Below are 20,302 nucleotides of genomic sequence, written 5' to 3' on the forward strand. Positions count from 1 at the left end.
TGTTACCTTATTTAGAAAAGTGGTCTTTTCAGATGTGATTAAGTTAAGGATCTTGACTTGAGATGCTCCTGGACTATTCTGATAGGCCCTAAATCCAATGACAAATGTCCTTATAAGAGAAAGACAGGTAAATTTGAGACAGACAGAAGAGAAGACACAGAGAAGAGAAGAAGGCAATGTGACCACAGAGGCAAAGATTAGAGTGATCTGGCCACAAGTCAAGGAACGCATACAGCTGCCAGAAGCTGGAGGAGGGCAAAGAATAGATCCTTGCGTAGAGCTTTTGGAGGGGGGGCGGCCAGGCCAACACCTTGATTTCAGACTTCTGGCCTCCAAAACTGTGTAAGGATACATTTCTGTTGTTTTAAGCCACCGGGTTTGTGGTACCTTGTTACAACAGCCATAGGAAACTAATATGCCATAAGTAAAACCAGTAAGCATCTGTCAGTGAATCCCTATACTGGGAACAACCAAGAGTAAGTAGATATTTGAGTTTTCATTAGACAAAGATTTCCAAAGGAACAGTATTTGAGCAATTCAATGATTTTATGGATCTGATTGTGTTCATTATAATCTGTTATGTTGCTTATAGAGAATTATGGGGAAAAGGTAAAATATTGATATATTCATATGAAAAAGCAAAATTCACAAGTCATGTAAAAAGTGGTAGTAGTTGGTTACAAATACAGTGTATTTTCATTTCCATAGGAATTGCTATATTGGGCTTTTAGAGAGGAAATTTGGTCCTGAGTTCCTTCAGGGAAAATAGTAACATTGTATTTGGTTTTTGAAAACATGTAAAATTAAATTTGAAGATACGAGACCTGAGTGTTGATAAAGAAAATTGGCAATGCTAATACTAATAGAGCACATGGGGATGTTAACAGAAAGGCTTATCCACAAAGTATTAGTAAATTGTTTCATAAGTACTGTGTGCCCACACATATACTCACACTAATAGAATGTTAATTGGATTTTGAATTCATAGTGAAACTTAATGCCATGAGCAATTAAATGAATAGTAATCTGGTATCAGAAATCTCTATTAAATTGGGAGGAAAGTTGTCTTTGCTTTTATTCAGCTTAAGTGAAACATTTGGAATGTGTTGAATATTTTTAAATATTTTTGTAAATTATTTTGTAAAATATTTTTGTAAATATTATTGTAAATCAGGATTAATGTACACTTTCAATCCTTACATTATTTTCAATAGACTTTCAGTTCTATGGCAAAGGTTTTCTTACTTTACCCAACCTTAACACCATATTGTGCAATTATGTCCCAGTTTTCAGCTTTTCCTATGGACTCTGGTACTCAGAGTCAGGGAGTCGAGTTGCGAGACTTTTGTTCTAGGGATGTTAATCATTTTGGGGAGGTCACCCAAGTCGGGGTTGAGGGAATCAGCCAGGGAGTGAGGGATATCCAGTTTGTGATGCAAATGGAAATAAATAAGAAATGTAGAAAACTACGTGATACCTCTATAGGAAATTGAGTCACCCATATCATATTAATAAGTTTGAAATTAGATCTTCTTGTCATGTAGCATATTGGGGCACTGCATCTTAACTCTACTGCTGATTCACAGTAGTTCACAGTCGGTGGTTCAGGTGAAGGCTGGCTGCCGCTATTTATGCATTGTGGTATTATCTTGGTACACTGGAGTCTGAGTCCAACGGCAGTAGCGCTGGAATGGAATTTCCACTGAACAGCTCTTCTGGGGCAGAGAAAAGTCTCAGTGCAGGAATTTCTCTAAGACCAACTAAAGCAGGCTTAGTTACTGAGAGTACAAAAGAACTTCATTGCAAGGGTCTCTTATTTCTGAGGTAAAGCCAGTTTAAAAAAAAAAAAAGCTGTAAAAACTCAAGACGGAGAGAAAGATAGTCTGACCACATTGATCGTAGTATACTTGTATGCATGGTGACTTCATGGTATCTCTGTTAAATCTAACCCCTGTCCTGATGATTTTGGTGGAGGAGAATATTCTGGAATTCCCTTAATCTTAATCTCATGCTAGGTAGTGAAGGATATTCAAATGGAGACACAAGGACAACTCCTGCCCCTCCCACAGTGCCCCAGCCATTCAGAAAGGGAGAAGAATTTGCAGTGGGTGCTCCCCTTGGTTTTCAGGGATGATCCATGGTTAACTCTTACGTGTGCTTTCATCCTAATTGTTCAGAGTCACCTAAATCTCTATCCTGTGTTGGAAAGAGTCAAGTTGAAGAAGTAGTCCAGCTACAATCAGAGACTCAGAAATTAATCCATTTAATTCAGAAATGCTTATGGTAGGCAGAATAATGACCCAAAGATATCCACGTCCTAATTCCTGGAACCTGTAAATGTGTTACTTTACATGGCAAAGGGAAACAAAGTTGCAGATGGAATTGTTTGCTAATAAACTGAGCCCACTGATATGAGGAGATTATCCAGGGCCCAATGTGATCACCAGGGTCCTTAAAAGTGGAAGAGAGAGGCAATGTGAGAGTGATAGAGCATGAGAAGGACTCAGTGTGCCATTGCTGCCTTTGAAAATGGAAGGAGGGAGCCACAAGATAAGGTACATGACATCCTCTAGAAACTGGAAAAGGCAAAAGAAATGGATTCTCCCTGGCCCTGGCACCTGCAGAAATGAATGTGGTCCGATAGACACTGATTTTAGTCAGTGAAACCCATGTCAGACCTCTTCTACAAAACTGTAAGAAAGTTTGTATTATTTAAGAAAACAGATTTGAGGTAATTTTGTTTTGGCAACAATATTAAATTAATATAGTGGCATTCAGGAACAAACACAAAATCAGAATCCAGTGACCATGGTTACTTAATTTATGTTGCAAAATCCAAAGACATGATCACATTTATGGGACAGCATCAAGCCGAGAAGAGGACATTAATATTGTAGCATGGCATAGGCACTTTGGTTTTGAAATAGCAGTGGTTTATATCTGCTTCTAAAAAAGGTATTTTAAGCACCAATAAGAGTACCAACCACTACTCTATACCTGGCTCACACGTGAGCGCAACCAGTCAGTCACCAAGAGGGTAAGCCCAGAACGATATCATAACCAGGTTCTTTGTCCCTGTCACAAGGTTGATAATCCAATAATCATTCCTTTTACTTGCTAACTGTTTATGGGTATTCTTATACCAGCAAAAGAAAGGGGTTTGCAGACCATGAAATGATTTCTCATGGAATGTTTTATCCTCCTCACTTGGATACCCCAAATCAATATTGATACAATTAAACTAGATTGTAATAATAGTTTTAAAATAACCTGTATAGTTTCAGATGAAGCATATTTTGCAGTTATATTCCCAAGATTTTTTTTCCCTTAATCTTTAGCGATTTAAGCCATCTGACTTGTGGTAGTCATGTTCAAACGATCAATGATGTATTGAATGTCTTTAAGACATATATGTCCACACATACAGAATAAGGAGGAATAAAAAAGATTGAGTTAGGATATCAGTCCAGTGACTTTCCTTTCCTTTCCTACAAAAATCTGACCTGACAGGCATATCAAGTGGGCAGGAAAGTTCTGATCTATAAATTCATCAGAGACCCATGTTGTGTCTTTCTTGCCACTCCACCCTACTTTAGGAGATAATTCTATCCACATTCACATCACAATGTCACATTACTCAGCATCACAATATACACATTCTGGTCCATAAGTAGCGAAAAGAAACAGAGGGCAAACAGCTCTGTTCAAAGGTATGCAGAAAGGTGTACACATTACCTCTGCTGACATTTCATTAGCCAGAGCTGAGTTATATAGCCAAGCTGCAAGAGAGGCTGGGAAATGTAATCTGTAGATAGGTGGCCACATGTTCAGTTAAAATTTGGAGTATTCTATTAGTTAAGAGAAATGGAGAGTCTGGATATTGGGGGAGTAATTAGCAATCTTTGTGTAGAGAGCTAGAACAATCCCTACCAGTCAAACCAGATTTCTCCCAGACCTTTGTATGTGTATCCTCACCTTACTCCTGCTGTAATACGCCTGGTTTTGATCCATTTCTGGCTGCCTGTTTGCTCCTTTGTATCCCGCTCTGTATCTCTGTTTGCCCATCGTGGCTTTACTTGCCTTTGCTACCAGTTTACAGTCTTTCTCCACTATGTTCCTGGGATATCATTTTTGGTTTATGGTTGTCTGTCACTCCTATAGTCTGTATTTAAATGGTCACCTTCCTAGTCAACCAAATAATCTGAGATCCCAAATAGCCCGGGTTCTTCTCTTCCACTCCCAGGTAATCTCAACCGATGATGTGTGACACAAATCTTTATGCCGACAGTACCCAAGAGCTTTATCCTTTGCCAAAATGCATTAAGAAAGAATGACATCAGCAGGTTTTATGTTTTAGTGTTATTGACCTTTACTGTAGATAAAGCTTGTGCTATATAGCTAGTAACTCTACTTAAACAAGTTAGATTGCTTTGAGACCAAATCTGTATTAGGTAGTCAATATGCAACCTCATTCCTGATAACACATGAGTCATAATGTAGGATTAGCAGCAGTCATGTGGATGAACCTTTGAGGATACCACCCTCAATTGGATTACTTATTCTTGATATCTTGAAGATGCTTTGTTAGCATTTTGAAATTTTTGTTTGTTTGTTTTGGAAGGGAATGCTGAGAAATGAGGTCCAGACTTCCGGATCAAAGTAAAGAAGAGATATTTCCAGGTCAATAGCTTTCCCTGTAATAATCAGCAAAAGAAATATATAAATTGAACTTGTAATGGGGAAAATCATAATATTCCACCAAAGTGAGGGATATTTATTTTCTGTCAAAGTAACTTATCAGTGCTTGTGAAGGCAGCCAATGGCCTCAGCAATGTAAAATATAAGAAATAGAAGAACACTTAGAGATTATATAGCCCAGCATCCTTCGTCTTACTGATTGAAAGCTACATACAAGAAAGTGGGGGAATTTTACTTGGGAAAACCAGAACTGGAACCAGGTATAGATGTTCAATGCAGAACACAGTATCTTGGATTTTTGACTGACCTACATTTATAGCTACATCTCCTTTTATCTCTTCTTACCCTTTTGTTTTTTGTTTACTAACAAGGTTACTTTAATTTTGAAAATGCTCAAGGAAATAAATTAAATCATCTGGTAATGTGGCTAGCCAGTTCTGCAAATTCCACATACCAGATGAGTTTATACTAAGTCAGAGGAAACAAAAACATATGCATATACGTATACAAGAGTAGGAAGAGAATTTTAAAACTCTTTTAAGACTTTCAGAAGTTCACAAATTGAAAGCCCTTTAGTAGTACAAAACTCAATTCAACACCAAAATGTTTTTTGAAGGTCATGAAAAAATGAGTTCCAAGTCAATTCTATAAACCTGAAATAATATAGTATTGTTACTGAACCAAACTTGGGTCCACTTGCTGGCATGCAGTAAGGGCAATCTACTGACACCCGGTTGTGGTGAAGGAAAGTGCAGCATTTATTACAGGGCGCCAAGCAAGGAATCCAGGTAACTAGTGTTTAAAAGGCCCAAACTCCTTGCCTTCGAGTTTGTCACCATAAATATGGAGCAAAAGCCTGCAGCCCTGTAAAACACTTTAAAAAAATTTTTAATAAAAATTTTTTTAATTTAAAAGATCACATAAGATTAAGTGTAAATATATTTTCTTTAGAAATAAGTTTCAAAAATGGTTATAATATTCTAAAGGCCACCAAGGCACTATGGAACTACTGGAGTCCCACAATAACCACAAGGGTGCCTCTGGTGCCCCAGTGCCATGTGGTGCTTTGCGGTTAACGTTAGCCCAAGCCCCATGAGGCTGATATTTATGGCAAAAGGCAAGGTTTCTGTCCCCCACAATGTGCCTGTGCAGGCCTAAAAGTCAACAGCTGCCTGAATCTCTAGAAAGCCTTCTGATGGAGTCAAGGCCAAAACTCATTGTACACCCTTTTCCAAGTGTGATAAAATGCATAGCGGCAGGGGCTATTTGAAGAAGAATTGCATGGGAGGGATCGAGCAGCCCCAGAAAAGCTTCTTCAGTGTAGTCAACCTATACTGTTTGGGGCCTTTTCAGGGACCACCTCTTCGTTCCATCAGGGGTCTTTCATTGGACTACCACATGCAACGTGAGCTTGCCACTTGTCAGCTTAGATATCCAAATCACTGCAACGTGTAGGGACAGGAAAGCATTGCTTTCTCCTACCCACCAAGGCTTTTTGTTTGTGGGATTCAGGTCTCCGAGGGTACACGTGATGGAAGTGAGAGTACTGTCTTCATTAACCCCCTGAGTCATTATTCTCTGCTCCCCACCTTGAGGGCTGTTGTGCTTCAGCTCCAGTTCCCACGCTGTTTATTATCTCACCATCCACTCCCAGGACTTCAGGCACTGTCTTTACACTGATGTCTCCCCAGAAATTATCTCCAAGCCCACCTGGATGTCTCATAGCACATCATACAAAACTTGTCAAAAACTGAACTCCTTACCTCCACTTTCCCCCCACCATGAATCCACCATGCCTACTCCTGCCCCTATCTTTCCAACCTCAGTGAATGACAGGAGTCACTCACTACTCACTTCCAGCCTAGAAACCTGAGTGGCAGCCTCTATACTTCCTTCCCCCTCACTGTCGCCACTTCCTGCTTCTTCTCTTCCTATGAGCTCTTTTTTTTTTTTAAACATCTTTATTGGAGTATAATTGCTTTACAATGGTGTGTTAGTTTCCGCTTTATAACAAAGTGAATCAGCTATACATATACATATGTCCCCATATCTCTTCCCTCTTGCGTCTCCCTCCCTCCCACCCTCCCTATCCCACCCTCAAATCTGTATGTCCTCTGCATCCCAGTCAATGTGAGGTCCTCAACATGTTCCCCAGAACTGTGGTGACATCCTCCTGACTCCTGTCCCGACACCAGTTTTCTCCTCCTTGACCCATCCTCTTAACCACTCAAATATAAATGTGAATCTAACAGTGCCATATAACCGCTAATCTCCTTCATTAGAATTTCATTGCCTACAGGATAAAATCCACGTGACTTTCCAGCCCCATTTCCTGCTATTGCCTCCTCTGCACTCCACCCTAGTACATGAAATTATTGAGTTTCTCCAAATGTACCACATTCTCTCAAGTTCTCTCTGCCTGGAATGTCCTTTCTCCATAAGATAGTTCAATTTGAGGTAACATTTAAAGATCAGAGGTTTTCACATTTTTAAAGATCTGAATTTTGAACTTCTCTTGAAAAATCGGCTCTGGCAGCATAGAGCCTGTTTTCCCACACAGCAGCAATTGGCCAGAGCTCCGGACAGCTGGTCCTGTAGATAGAACCTCAACTCTGTTTCACACCATTACTCTCAAGCCCTGCTGGCTTTACTCATTTACATTACTTGTCTTCTCACTGTTGGTATTTGAATTTGCAACCTCTGATCTACAGAAATGCAAAAGCTTATGAAATCATTTACCAATGAATCATAGAGCTTCCAGCATATGGGACAGTTGCATTGCCATGACTTAAATAAAGTGTTGCTGTAGTGAGCAAGAAATTCTGCTCTCTTATTCTATTCCAGGCATTGGGAATAACAAACCTGGTAAGATAAGGTTATCCTGGCATCCCTCGTTTTATTACACCCTGCTTGATTGCACATCGCAGATACTGAGTTTTTTACAAATTGAAGGTTTGTGGCAACCCTGCATTGAGCAAGTCTTTCAGCACCAATTTTCCAGCCGTATTTGCTCACTTCACATCTCTATGTCACATTTTGGTAATTCTCACGATATTTCAAACCCTCCACCAGCAAAAAGATTACGATTTGCTGAAGGTTCGCCTGATGGTTAGCATTTTTTAGCAATAAAGTATTTTTTTAACTGAGGTATGTACATTTTTTAAAAAAAACATAACGCTATTGCACACTTAATAGACTACAGTATAGCATAAACATAACTTTTTTTTTTTTTAAAGAAAGCCTCTTGTGATTTCTTTTTTTTTTTTTTTAATTTTATTTATTTATGGCTGTGTTGGGTCTTCGTTTCTGTGCGAGGGCTTTCTCCAGTTGCAGCAAGCGGGGGCCGCTCTTCATCGCGGTGTGCGGGCCTCTCACTATCGCGGGCTCCCTCGCTGCGGAGCACAGGCTCCAGACGCGCAGGCCCAGCAGCCATGGCCCACGGGCCCAGCCGCTCTGCGGCATGTGGGATCCTCCCGGACCAGGGCTCGAACCCGCGTCCCCTGCAGCGGCAGGCGGACTCTCAACCACCGCGCCACCAGGGAAGCCCAAACATAACTTTTATATGCACTGGGAAACCAAAAAATTCATGTGGCTCTATGGATCGCAGTACTTATTTTATTGTGGTGGCCTCAGACCAAACCCGCAATATTTCCGATGTCTGCCTGCATCTGATATTTAGGTCTTGAAGGAGACACTAAAGTTGGGCAAGAAAGATTTTGTTTCAGAATGTTAGCATTAAAACTCAGCATGTTGGTGAACAAGGACGGGCAGCATCAGGTTTGAACGTAATTAGGGTGCTACTAGAAGAAACCTAGTTGGGTGTAAGTGGTAAGATCTATGTTGGAAGACTTCCTGACCGTTAAGACTTTAAGAGATCTAGGAGGAGCGATGAGGTGTCAGGACTATAAATATGACCTGAGAAAGGAAATGCTTTCTTAGGAAATAGAAAGCTTCACGTGGCTACATGCAGGTGAGCCAAAAGGCAGGCCTGAAGTGACAGCTTGCCATCTGTTCTCCAAGAGCCAGCTCTGCAGAACACCAGCCAAAACGAAAACGGTAACACTTGTGTGGGCTGCTCTATTTTGTAGCAATTGTAACAACAGAACACTTCACCCAGAATGAAGCCAGAGCATTCCATAGCTGAGTGGAGGGCTGGGAAGCCCTAATTTCCTCTGATTCCATCTTCTCCGTGGGTGGGCTCAAAGAATCACCTTTCACTTTTCTCTGCAGCCTGGCTCCTTGTTACAGAGAATGCCAAAATAATATTTGAAAGAACTTAGTTGAGCCTTTACATAGACTATTGATTGATGATTATGACTATTAGCCCATTAAGACTGTTGGGTCCAAGATAGAGAGCTAGTGCCTTCTGGTGAATTGCCAAAGAAATGCTTTTAAAATCTACCCCATCCCCAAATTCACAAATAAAATGAAGAATTAATTACTATATTCAACATTAATCATTTTCAGCTTTGCATTGAGGGGTTAAAAGCGTGGACTCTCTTGATTCACATCACTACTCATTAGCTAAGGGAACTTGATAAAGTTGTTTAACCTCTCTGTGCCACCTTTTCCTCATCTGTAAAGTGGGAATAATAACAGTACCTTCTTCTTAGGGCTGTGAGGATTCAAAGAGCTGATACAGGCAAAGTCTTTAAAAAGTGGCTAGCACATGAGTTAGCTGTTATCACCACTGTATATGTCAGACACTGCTAGGTACTGACTATCTATTGGTGAACAAAATAGAGAGGGTCTCTGCTTTCACAGAGCTTAAGACTAGTGGCTGGCTAGGTGTAAAATGTTTCATAGCTACTTTGATTCCTATCACTCCAGACAGCTCATTTGGATATAAAAGAGACCTTAGAGCCCCTGATGGCAGCCTTTTTTCTCTGGCAAAGAGGTCATATCCCTGCACAAAGATATCCTCTGGCAGAAGCACGGAGTGTTGACAGCCTGCTCAGGTGAGAGATCAGTGATCGTCTTTTAGATTCAGAGGCGCTGGTTTGTCAAAGCTGCTGTCCATAGCTGTTAACAGCTTTAAAAGATAACAAAAGCTGCTCGAGCAACTGTGGTAGACTGCACTACTATTGAGGAGATTCATTGCTCTTCCCTGGGAGAGTATTGATGGCAGACTTGGCCATGTGACTTGCTTTAGTCGATAAAATTGGAGTGGAGTGATATTTGTCACTTCTAGGCAGAAGCTTTAGAGCCATTGTACCATCAACGATACTCTTTTCCTTGCTTCTGAGATTATGGAAGCATGTCAAATGAAGGCTCCCTCAGCCTGGGTCTCTGAAATATTACAGTGAGCATCCTTTGTACATGGGGTGAATCTTTTTTTTTTTTTTTTTTTCAGTACGTGGGCCTCTCACTGTCGTGGCCTCTCCCGTTGCGGAGCACAGGCTCCGGACGCGCAGACTCAGCGGCCATGGCCCACAAGCCCAGCCGCTCCACGGCATGTGGGATCCTCCCGGACCGGGGCACGAACCCGCGCCCCCTGCATCGGCAGGCAGACTCCCAACCACTGCGCCACCAGGGAAGCCCAGGGGTGCACCTTTTATATATGAAGTGCATGAGGGAGGATAATTCATTATTGTTAAAGCTACTGAACGTGTGGAGCCCTTTGTTACTGCAGCATCACCTATCCTGTTTAAACTAATACATCATCCACAGGCACATAAGGTTGCTATGATGGCCAGAATACCCTACTGCATCGATCTTTCAACCTCAGGACCTCATGCTGCACTTTTTTGTTTGTTTTATGTCTTTGGTGGCTACATTGATGCTTCCAGTCTTGCTGTTCCCTTGGAGGGAATGCAGAGCAGGAGAGTAAGCACTAGACCTGGAGGCAAATCCTGAGATCAAGGTCCAGCTCCTCCACTGTCTAACTTTGCAATCTTCAGCAAATCAATTAATCAATGTGAGCCTCAATTTTATTTGCTAAAATAGGAGGAGTAATATAATATCTGCTCAATGTACCCCAACTTTGTTCTTCAGAAGCACACTATAAAATTTTATGCTAATATAGAAAATAATTTTTAGTTCTTAAGAAGTCATGGGCAGGCCTGACCACCCTCAACCCGTGAAACTCTCAGCCAACAACACCAATTGACTCACGGGCATGACCACAAAAGGCGAGACACCTTAGAAGGTTGGTTTATGAGTGGGAGGGAGGTCAAGGTCCTCATCTAATACGTCCTTACTCAAAAAACACTTCTCAGTCCAAAAGTGCCATTCAGAAAGAAGAGACTCGATGACAACTTTTCTTGGTTTTTCAAGGGACCCATTTTCTTATGCCAAATAATATTACAATTGTCTTTGAAATGCAGTATGTCAGGGAGAAAAGCTCAGACCCAACCATCAATGCACACAGAATTCTAATTTAAAGAGTACGTAAATAAATGCATTCATACCCAAGTTGTTTTTAGAGAGGCTTCATCATCACACACAGTGGTTTGTAATAGCCTGAGGGTTTCCCCCCAGCCCTGGAAGACTCAGGACAAAATAGGGGCAGGGGCAGTTAGAATGTTCTTTCCTATCATTCTTTCTCAAGAAGACTCCTTCTCAACCCTCCATCCAAGAAATCTTACTTGACAGCACAATCTGATTTAGATTCATCATCTTTTAATTCATCATTAATTCCCTTCTCAAGTTTTTCTTGAGTGACTATAATGTACCCATCCCTGTTCTAGGTGCTGAGATACAGAATAGACAAGTCCCTGCATGTGTGGGGCTCACGTGTCCAAGGGCATCCGATGTTCTGTGTTTCCACAGCTCCCTCCACGTTTCCATCGGTCTCCATGTGCAACAGTCATAGGTTTGGACTACATGATCCTTAAAGTTATGAAGGAAACATATCTCGTTAGACTTTGTATCCTCTGTGCCTTGCCTGGCGCCTGAAATACGGAAGGAATCCAATAAATATTTCTTTCAAATGAGTAAATATCAGGAGTTAGAAGAGCTGACTTTCAAGTTCAATTCTTCCCCCAAAAATGTGAAAAATCAAGGATTTAGTCACAGTGCGCTATCAACAGCTCTTATTAACTGGTTCATTTTGTGAAAATTTATAACAAGACTAATGTTGCTTTAGGTGCTGCTGTGCATTTGTTGACAGACTTAGAGGAGATCAGAGTTTGAATAAATGCAGAAAACTAGCTACATTCTTCTAGCTTGTAAAAGTTGCTGTGAAGTACTTTGCAAACAGTAGGTGTCAGAAAGTACTACAGGCTAAGAAATAACCCTGACGTGGTCACGGCTGAGCATGGGAATGCGGCCACGTAAGCCATCTGTTTACCTTCGTACAGCCGGGGGTGTATGAGTGTTGTGCAGAGAGAGAGACAAAGGAAACCAAAGAGCACATTTGAAAGTATTTTCTTCTCCTTCTCATCCTGTTCCCGAGAGAGTCACTTGGAGGTAATCTTTGAATATTGCGGCAGTTTGTATAGCAAACTCTACACGGATTAAGAAATGTTTTCCCAAAAAGGCACTATTAGTTCAGAGGTTGAGGAACTGTAAAGACAAGAGGAAGAAGGGGAGGAAAAAGGGCAAAGGATGTGGAGACAGGAATGGGCTTCTTAGTGATATTCACATGCTAGGCTACTGTTATTCCTCCCCATTGGTTTTTAAGGCATGTTGTGTACCTTACCGTGTGTTTAATTACCGAAGGAGAAGAGATACACCTTTATTTAGTCATTTAGCATGCAAATATTTATTGGATATCGACTCTTTGTATCTTTGTTTCTTAGGTACCTATTTTGTACCAGATACTATTGTAGGAGCTGGACAGACACAGACCCTGCCCTGCTGTAGCTTACATTCTGATGGGGAAAACAGATAATCAACAACTAACTATATAAATAAGATGATTATAGGCCATGATACATGCCACGAGGGTGATATTAGAAGGCCATACCCAAGAAGGTGTCTGGAGTGGGGCAGGTAGTGCTAGTTTAGGCAAGGCTATCGGGGAAGACATCCTGAAAAGCTGATGTTTGAGTCAAGGTCTGAACCATGAGGATAAGCTCATCATGAAAAGCTTCAGATAGAAGAAAGAACATTCTAAGCAGGGGAAAGAGCCAAGTGCAAAGGCCCTGAGGCAGGAATAAGCTTGGCATGTTCACAGAATAGAAAGCAGGCCAATATGACTGGAAGGTAGTGATTAAAGGGTAGAGAAGGTAGAGAGCAGATCCCATCGGGCCTCGAGAGGTGGCAAGGATTTTAAGATTTTCTTTTGGACCTAATGAGAGTCACTGGAGAGTTTTTGGCAGAGATTTGAACATGATCTAGAGCAAAGCGCTTATGAACTCAAAGTGTTTTTCAGGCACTCATATCTCTGAGCGTTCATGTGATCCATTGATGTTGAGTGTATTTTTCCTCAAACCAAAAATCCCAGCATATGAATTGACAAGTTTAAGTGTGCTTATGGGGTCAATAGGATAGAATATTTTAAATCAGAATTGTCTGGGGGAAAACTTAAGATAAATGATCACCCTGTCTCTAATTGTGCCTAGCTGTATGCATCTTGTCAGGGGGAATAAAAAGACTGGATTCTTAGCTCTATGTGATTTATATAAGGTATTTCTCAAGTGTTTTTAAACAGACATTTCAAGGAGTTCCCAGGCAGAAGTCGGGGAGCAGATGACACAGCAGGGCCCAGTAGCACGAGTTGTTCTCAATGTTAGCACCAACCCCATCGCTGGGTGTAAGGGGAGGGGTGTGAGTGCCCGGCCCTTCCTACCCTGTTCTCACCTTATCCACTATCACCGTTCCATTTGCACCTCATTCCTTCTCTTCCACACCCTATTAGCACTATTCCATTTCCAGATTAATTGGTGGAAAGGTGTTACCAAAATTTCAGCCTTTATCTTAGTAATAACCTAGGATTTTGATACCACTGACATTTATCTCACCTGCCAATTCCTTCTCTCCTTCCTTTATTACCTCTTTCTTCCCCCCCTTTTCCCCTTGTCTCTCTCAACTCCTCCTTTTCTACTAGAGTTTCACTCAGGACTTCAGAAAGTCCCAGACTAAAAATGTTTAAAATCCACTGTGGTAGAGAAACATAGTTTCTGAAAAAGAAGATTGATCATCAATATATTTAAATCAGGGGATATATATATATATATTTGTAAAAGCTGGTTATTTTGTAAAGAGACTCATGATATCTTTTATAGATTGAAAAGAGCTGAGATTGCTAAAGTATCGGGTATAATGTTTATTTTATATCAATCGTCTCTTCCCCCATTTACTGAGGACCTTTTGTGTGCCAGGCACAGTGTGAGATGCTGAGGGAGATATAAGCAGGCAAAGACACACTCCCTGCCCTCCAACAGGGCAACACAGAACCCACAAGGGACCACAGGCAGAGAGGCTGTAACAAGGGCTGTTACAGAGGCATGCATTTCCATGGTAGAACCGAGGATGAATTTTTTTTATTCACTGGAGATTTTTATTCCAACGGGGGCCTGATAGGGAAGGGATTTGAGAAGAGACCAGATAACACTACCTCTCACTGCTGCTTTAGGGCAGTCCCAGGTCTAGCATGAAACCCAGGCCTGTGCACCTACGTTTTAGATGGTCGGTGGCTGATTCTGGCTCTGTAGAATTATGAGGCGTATATTTGGAATTGGGTGCAGTTTTGTTAGCAGCAAGATAATATGGTGATTTTAAGTGAGTGCTGTCAAACCAGGCTGTCTGGAGTGGAATCTTGCCTCCTTTGCTTACTGAACTTAGGCAAGTAACTTAACCTTTCTCTTCAATTTCCCTGACTGTAAAGTAGAGTAATAATATTGTTCATATAAACTCCTTATATACTTCATGAAAGGACTTATTGCAATATTTGGTACATAATTAGCCCTTGATGGATCTTGTACATATGAGGAGTAAATGTATATAAAGCACTTAGAATAGTTCAAGAAAACTTAATAAACATTGAATGATGCTAGGGAGTATTAATTCTAGTGGCCTACTGTCAAAGCTGTATGTGAGAGCCGTCTTTGTTTGATCCCGATGGAATGGTGCTTTTTCATCTTTACTCGTACACAGATGCTCCCTCGTGGAGACAGAGACGAATATTTGCAACCATGTCCCTGCTTTCTAGTGCTAGGACATGCAAACAGTAAGTCTCAGCAGCTGACCTCACCGGCCACACTGCCACCCTGTGGCTTCTCCCAGGCCAGGCAACTGCTGAGACCAAGGAGACAGTGATCCACCTGGGAACCAAGCAGTGTGTGGAAACCAGGCTCAGTCATATATGGGAGAGTCCTTTCACCTGTGTGATAATGCTTTTTTTGAGGTAATCAAATACAATTTTACTTAATACCCTTCATAGTAGCTTTTAGCCATCAGTTTCCCAATGGAGATACTAACGTTTATGGCGTGATCGTTCCTTACATTTTTTAAACATTTAAATTGCTCAAAAGTATGTATTCCTTCAACCTGAATAAATATTTGCTGAGTGGCTACTATATGCCAGGCACTGTGTGAGGCCTTGGGACACAAGAGTGAATAAAATACAGCCCCTGGCTCAAAAGGCTCTTCGTCAGACAATACAACAGAGAACGTTGAGTGGTGAGTTAGGATTAAGCAAAGGATTCTATGAGGACACAGAGGAAGGACATCGAACCGAGGAGCAGCTTCCCAGACGGAGTTCTGTCCGAGGTGGGAAGCTCCATCGATGCTAAGGGCTCCAAGAATGCTTGGAGGGAGGAGACGTTTGCCCCTCGCAGGTAGAGGAGAGTTGCCCTCACTGCTGCGTTGTCTCCACTGCTTGCCACTCACAGAGCCCTGCCCCCCACTCCCATGGGCACCTAGCCAGTTGAACTGGGGCCCCAGGCTGAATACCACATCCAACTCCTGACAAGACAGCAGGGGCAGCCCCTTTCTGGCTTGTCCTGCCCTCGTTGGCCCTCTCTCAGCTGCTGCTGCCTTCTGAGACCTCTATATGGTCTCACATCCCCCGGGGAAAGGCCCTGGCCCTGGACAGGCAGCTGCCACGTCCCTTAGCCGGGGTCAGGTCTCGCCCTCTCCTGGAGATCCCAGCCTTCACCATTGCCACCACACCCTGTGGGAACCAGAGGGAGGGAGATGAAACTTCAAGCTAAACAGAACTAGGAGGGAAATGTGATAAGCGTTAAGTTGTAAAAAAAAAACCTACTACTAACATATAATAAATACAGAGCACTGTGGGAATACAGGGGGAGGAGCTGATCACTCTGTCACTGGGTCAGAACTAGGTCCAGGGCAGTTTTCTGGCTAATCCCTGTCTCTGCTTTCTTTGAGCTGCTGTGGTCGGTGAAGCTGGATGCTTTAACTTGAGTGAGAGTTGACAACAGGGTCTAGGTTTCCAGATAGTTGTTTCCATCACTGATCTGCCCTGTCTGTGGGTCAGTTTCAGAATGCGCTTCAGTAGCTTACCATCCATTTCTTTCACTGTTATAACTGCATAGTGTTATATGCAAATTACAACAATACCTCTACTGTTCCATTCTCTTTCTAGCTTAAGGAAAAGATAGTCTTAAATTCTGGGTAATCCTATAGTACCAGCCATGTTATTTCAAATAGAAGAACGCCAACTCTGTGTGTGTGTGTGTGTGTGTGTGTGTGCGCACGCGTGCACGTGTATACCCGAGCGCACACTTTGCATTGCTGGGGGAAAGGCAAAGGGAGGGAAAATTAGGGAAAAAAGGAAGTGAGCCCAAAATGTTTTTACTTGATGTTTTTTAAAATTGGGCTATAGGGGAAAGGGATTAAACCCAAGGATAAAAAACACACTCACAAAATTGGTTTAAGAAGGATCCAAGCCCCATGACCTGCATTTTATGGGCATTATGCTCTAATCAACCAATGAGTTAAGAGATGAGAGGACATTTTAATCAATTACCGTCACATGAAGACAGTGCCTTTTTCTGTAGTGGCAATTTTCTAAAGGCCAAAAGAGCATTTTAAAATGTTTTTTTTTCAGAGACTGTTTATTGGCGATCCTGCCTTGGTACTGATGGAGGAAGTCATTTAATTTCCTTCCTCTGCATTCATTGAGATCAGCTCTGGAAGGAGGGAGGAGCTATTTATATAAATGTGAGCTGGGAGAAAAGAGGCACCACGCTTGCTGTCTAATTGCATGCAGAATCCTGGCACCTCTTGCTTTATCCTTGGCTGCTTCCCCACCATGTGTCTGATACCAGAGACATGAAATTATGAATTGGCTCAGCCTCTACAGTGCATGACACATGTTTTTCATGAGCATTAAAATTCATTTTTTTTTAATTGAGAGAAAATTAAACCTAGGTTCTGGCATTAATCTCCACTTGTCTTTCTCCTGGCAGCATGAATTGTTTATTTCTATGATGTAGCAAAGCATAACTCTCTTGTTTGTATGTTTTGCAAACTCCATCCATCTTCTAGGGAAGCGTTTGCTGTCTTTACCCCTCACTTGTGTGGATACCAATTGGTAATTCAAGTCTGTTCAAGTTTTATGCTACTTTATGGGTTCTCTGTGCTCCCAAGTTGGGTTAAATTGTCACCTCGTCAAAAGCAGCCTTTCCTTTGTATTTCCTTCAATGTCCAGCACCATGCCTTGTATACAGTGATGCTCAATGCATGCTTATTAAATAAGTGAGAGCTTCCTGGAATGTTAAGATTGATTTTTCTATCAGTATTTGAAATTGTGTACATTAACCACAGAAATCAGATATGTCAACAAATATTTTACTCAATAAATATACAGATTTTCCCCTACTATTCTCCCCTCACCAAGTAAGCTCCAGCCTCGCTAGTCTTCACAATGATTCGTAAGTATGCCAAACTTATTCTTGTGTCAGGATCAAGGCTGAAAGAAGCGATGATCTCTTTCAACATATTTTGCATTTATATGAGCAATGTTGACAAATATTGAAATATCTCTTGAAAGATGGACATCTCCTTCCTTGGGGGAAACAGTGTTATATGGATAATGCCTGGTATTTTCCTTAATCTTTTTGAACTGACATTTATTTTGGAGTGTTAAACAAAAAACGTTTCTGACACTTGTTAAAGCAGTAAGGAAGACTTTATTTGGGACTACTGCAATAGGTGGCCGGACGATTGTATTGCAGTAGGGGAGGGAAACCAGGCTCAACTCCAAATACAATGAAGACAGCTGAGGATTTATGGCCATTGAGCACAAGGAGTGATCAGTGGATGGAAAGTTACTAAGAGGAAATTTAAGACGTAGGGAATTCTTGCTAAACCTATTTAACAGGATTCTTGCTGAGGGCAATGTGGGGTTGAGAAAATTGATCAGATATTGAGGCAAGGGGGACTCAGCAGGCTGAAGAAGGGCCCAAGGAGTGGGCCTAGTAGTGCAAAGAGCTCAGAAGAGCCTGCCTAAAGTTTAGGCAAGGAGAGAGCCTTTGTCAGGAGCCACTCTCAGTGTGTTCTTGCCCTCCTGAGTACCACTGTGCACCAAAACAACAGAACAGAGTGGTGTTTTATGGTTATTGTTGAGCAGGTCCTCCATCGTGTTTTAATTTTACACGTCAACCATTGCCGCTGATACATACATAAACATACACTCCCTGAGTCTTAGATGCAGCCAGTTTGCTTCATTAGCAGTGGTTTTTTTATTTCTCTCATGTTATTTCAAGCTATTTCTGATATTCTTCACTCCACATATAAATATACCTTTTTTCATTCTTTGCTAACGTTTAGCTTACGTTTTCACAAAATAGTTGCTCTTTGTTCACATTTCACAAAATTAGATTGTGGTCGTTGGAGAACTTCTCTTCACAGGTGTAGTTTAGACTGAATACAGAGAATAGCTTTAAATAGTGCTATGATGTGGAAAGTGTACACATTTATATTATTGAGCTATTTAACTCTAATGCCACTGTACAAACAAGTCTGACAGAAAGCAAAACATGAAGAGGCGGTGTGTACTCTCAGCATCCTTTCCTTTCCAAGTCTCTGTGCTCTGTTTACTCCAGGGCTCCACTCAATTATTCCACGCTATGCCCTTAACTGACCTGCACCTTCCCTTTCAAACTGCCTTTTCCTTAAGACTCTCTTCGACGATCATAAAGAGGAAAAGACCTAAAGGTTCCTACCAGGGAATAATGACTTAAAGGTCTACATCTTACAAAACATTTACATTCTGTAGTAGGACTCTCAGGCAATGCGAAATTGAAGTGAAATTTTTGAACAATTGAAGTTTTCCAGCAACCCCTCATATCACAGCTCATTGGCACGTCTACTCGGATTGTGACTCTACTTGTGACCCTGACCATAAATACTTCACAAAAAGTATTGAAAATACTTTTCAAAAACTATTGTCCAAAGCTCACTTCAGTTCAAATTCCTTCAGCTTGTCTAATCTACACATACTTGCTGATACCTCTGACCTATGCTGGGTGCTAGGGACCCTGATATGAGTGAAACACAATCCTTGACCTCAAGGACTAAGCTGAGAGAAACCTAGAAATAGACAGTGACAACTTGACGATAAATGCTGCGAGAGAGAAGTTCAGGAGGAAAGGGGTGCACAGAGCATGGACTGACTAACTCAGCCTGCAGAGCCCTAGATGACTTCACAGAGAGAAAGGCACTTAGGTTAGGCTCTGAAGAAGAGTAAGAGCTTCCTTAGGCAGAGAGAGGATTCTAAGCTGAAATCACATTGAGAGCAAAGACCATGAGGCTGGTGGTGATGGTATTGACAGAACAAGGTACTTCTCTCTAGGAAGCTCCAGACAGCATATGATGGCAGAAGATGTGGGAGAGGGGGTATGAGCTAGGCCAAGAAAGACAGGATGGGATCAATCCAGCTTCATCCCGGAGCAGGCAGAAATGGCATTCCAGGTAAGGAAAACAGTACAGCAAAGGTGAGAGGAATCTGCAGCTTGGCTAGAGGAAGGAGTCTTTTCTTTTTAAAAAAGAAAGTCATAGGTTGAAAAGGATTGTTTCAGAAAGTCATGAATGCAGTTAGAAGGTAAGTACAGGAAAGAATGACCTTTAAATATCCAAGACATCATCTGCCTTTTTTTTTTTTTTTTTTTGCTTCAGCATTTATTTGTCTTATCTTAGATAATCCTCTCTCCAGCACCCTTGCTGCCCCACCCAATTCCTCTGCCAAGTAAATTTCAGATCATAAATAAGACTGCCTAGTATTGAATTACAACTCTACTATTTATCAGTTCTTTAAACTTGGATGATTTTCCAACTTTTCTTACCTCAGCTTCTATGTCCCCCAATGGACATAATAGTAGTATTCATAAAACTGTTGTAGGCGTTAGTAATAAGAGCTAATTTCTATTGAGTATTTATTATGTATAAGGTCCAGTTCTAAGCATTTTTATATGTCAGCTCATTTATTCTCTAAACAACTATTACCTGTAGGTAGTATGTGTGTCCCTATTTTATAGATGAAGAAGGGAAAGCCCCCAAATGTTAAGGGTTTGGCCTCAGGTCACAGCTATAAGCTGAAGATTCAGGATTTGGATCCAGGCATTTTGACTGCAGAGCCTACACTCCTAACCACATCCAGTTTCACTTGCTTATAAGGTGCCATGTTCAGAGGCCTTGCACCTGGCCCTTGAGACCAGAGTTCGTGGTGCTAAACAGCTGTGCAGACACCTCA

The 20,302-nt window shown here is 41.5% G+C and overlaps 1 protein-coding gene across 3 annotated transcripts in view; it reads left to right on the plus strand.

Annotated features, from left to right (window-relative positions):
* Positions 1–20,302, plus strand: part of PTPRR (protein tyrosine phosphatase receptor type R) — a 257,281-nt gene that overhangs the window by 71,849 nt on the left and 165,130 nt on the right. The window lies entirely within an intron of this gene.

Source organism: Phocoena sinus, chromosome 10 (genome assembly GCF_008692025.1).
Source record: "Phocoena sinus isolate mPhoSin1 chromosome 10, mPhoSin1.pri, whole genome shotgun sequence".
Classification (NCBI taxonomy): Eukaryota; Metazoa; Chordata; class Mammalia; order Artiodactyla; family Phocoenidae; genus Phocoena; species Phocoena sinus.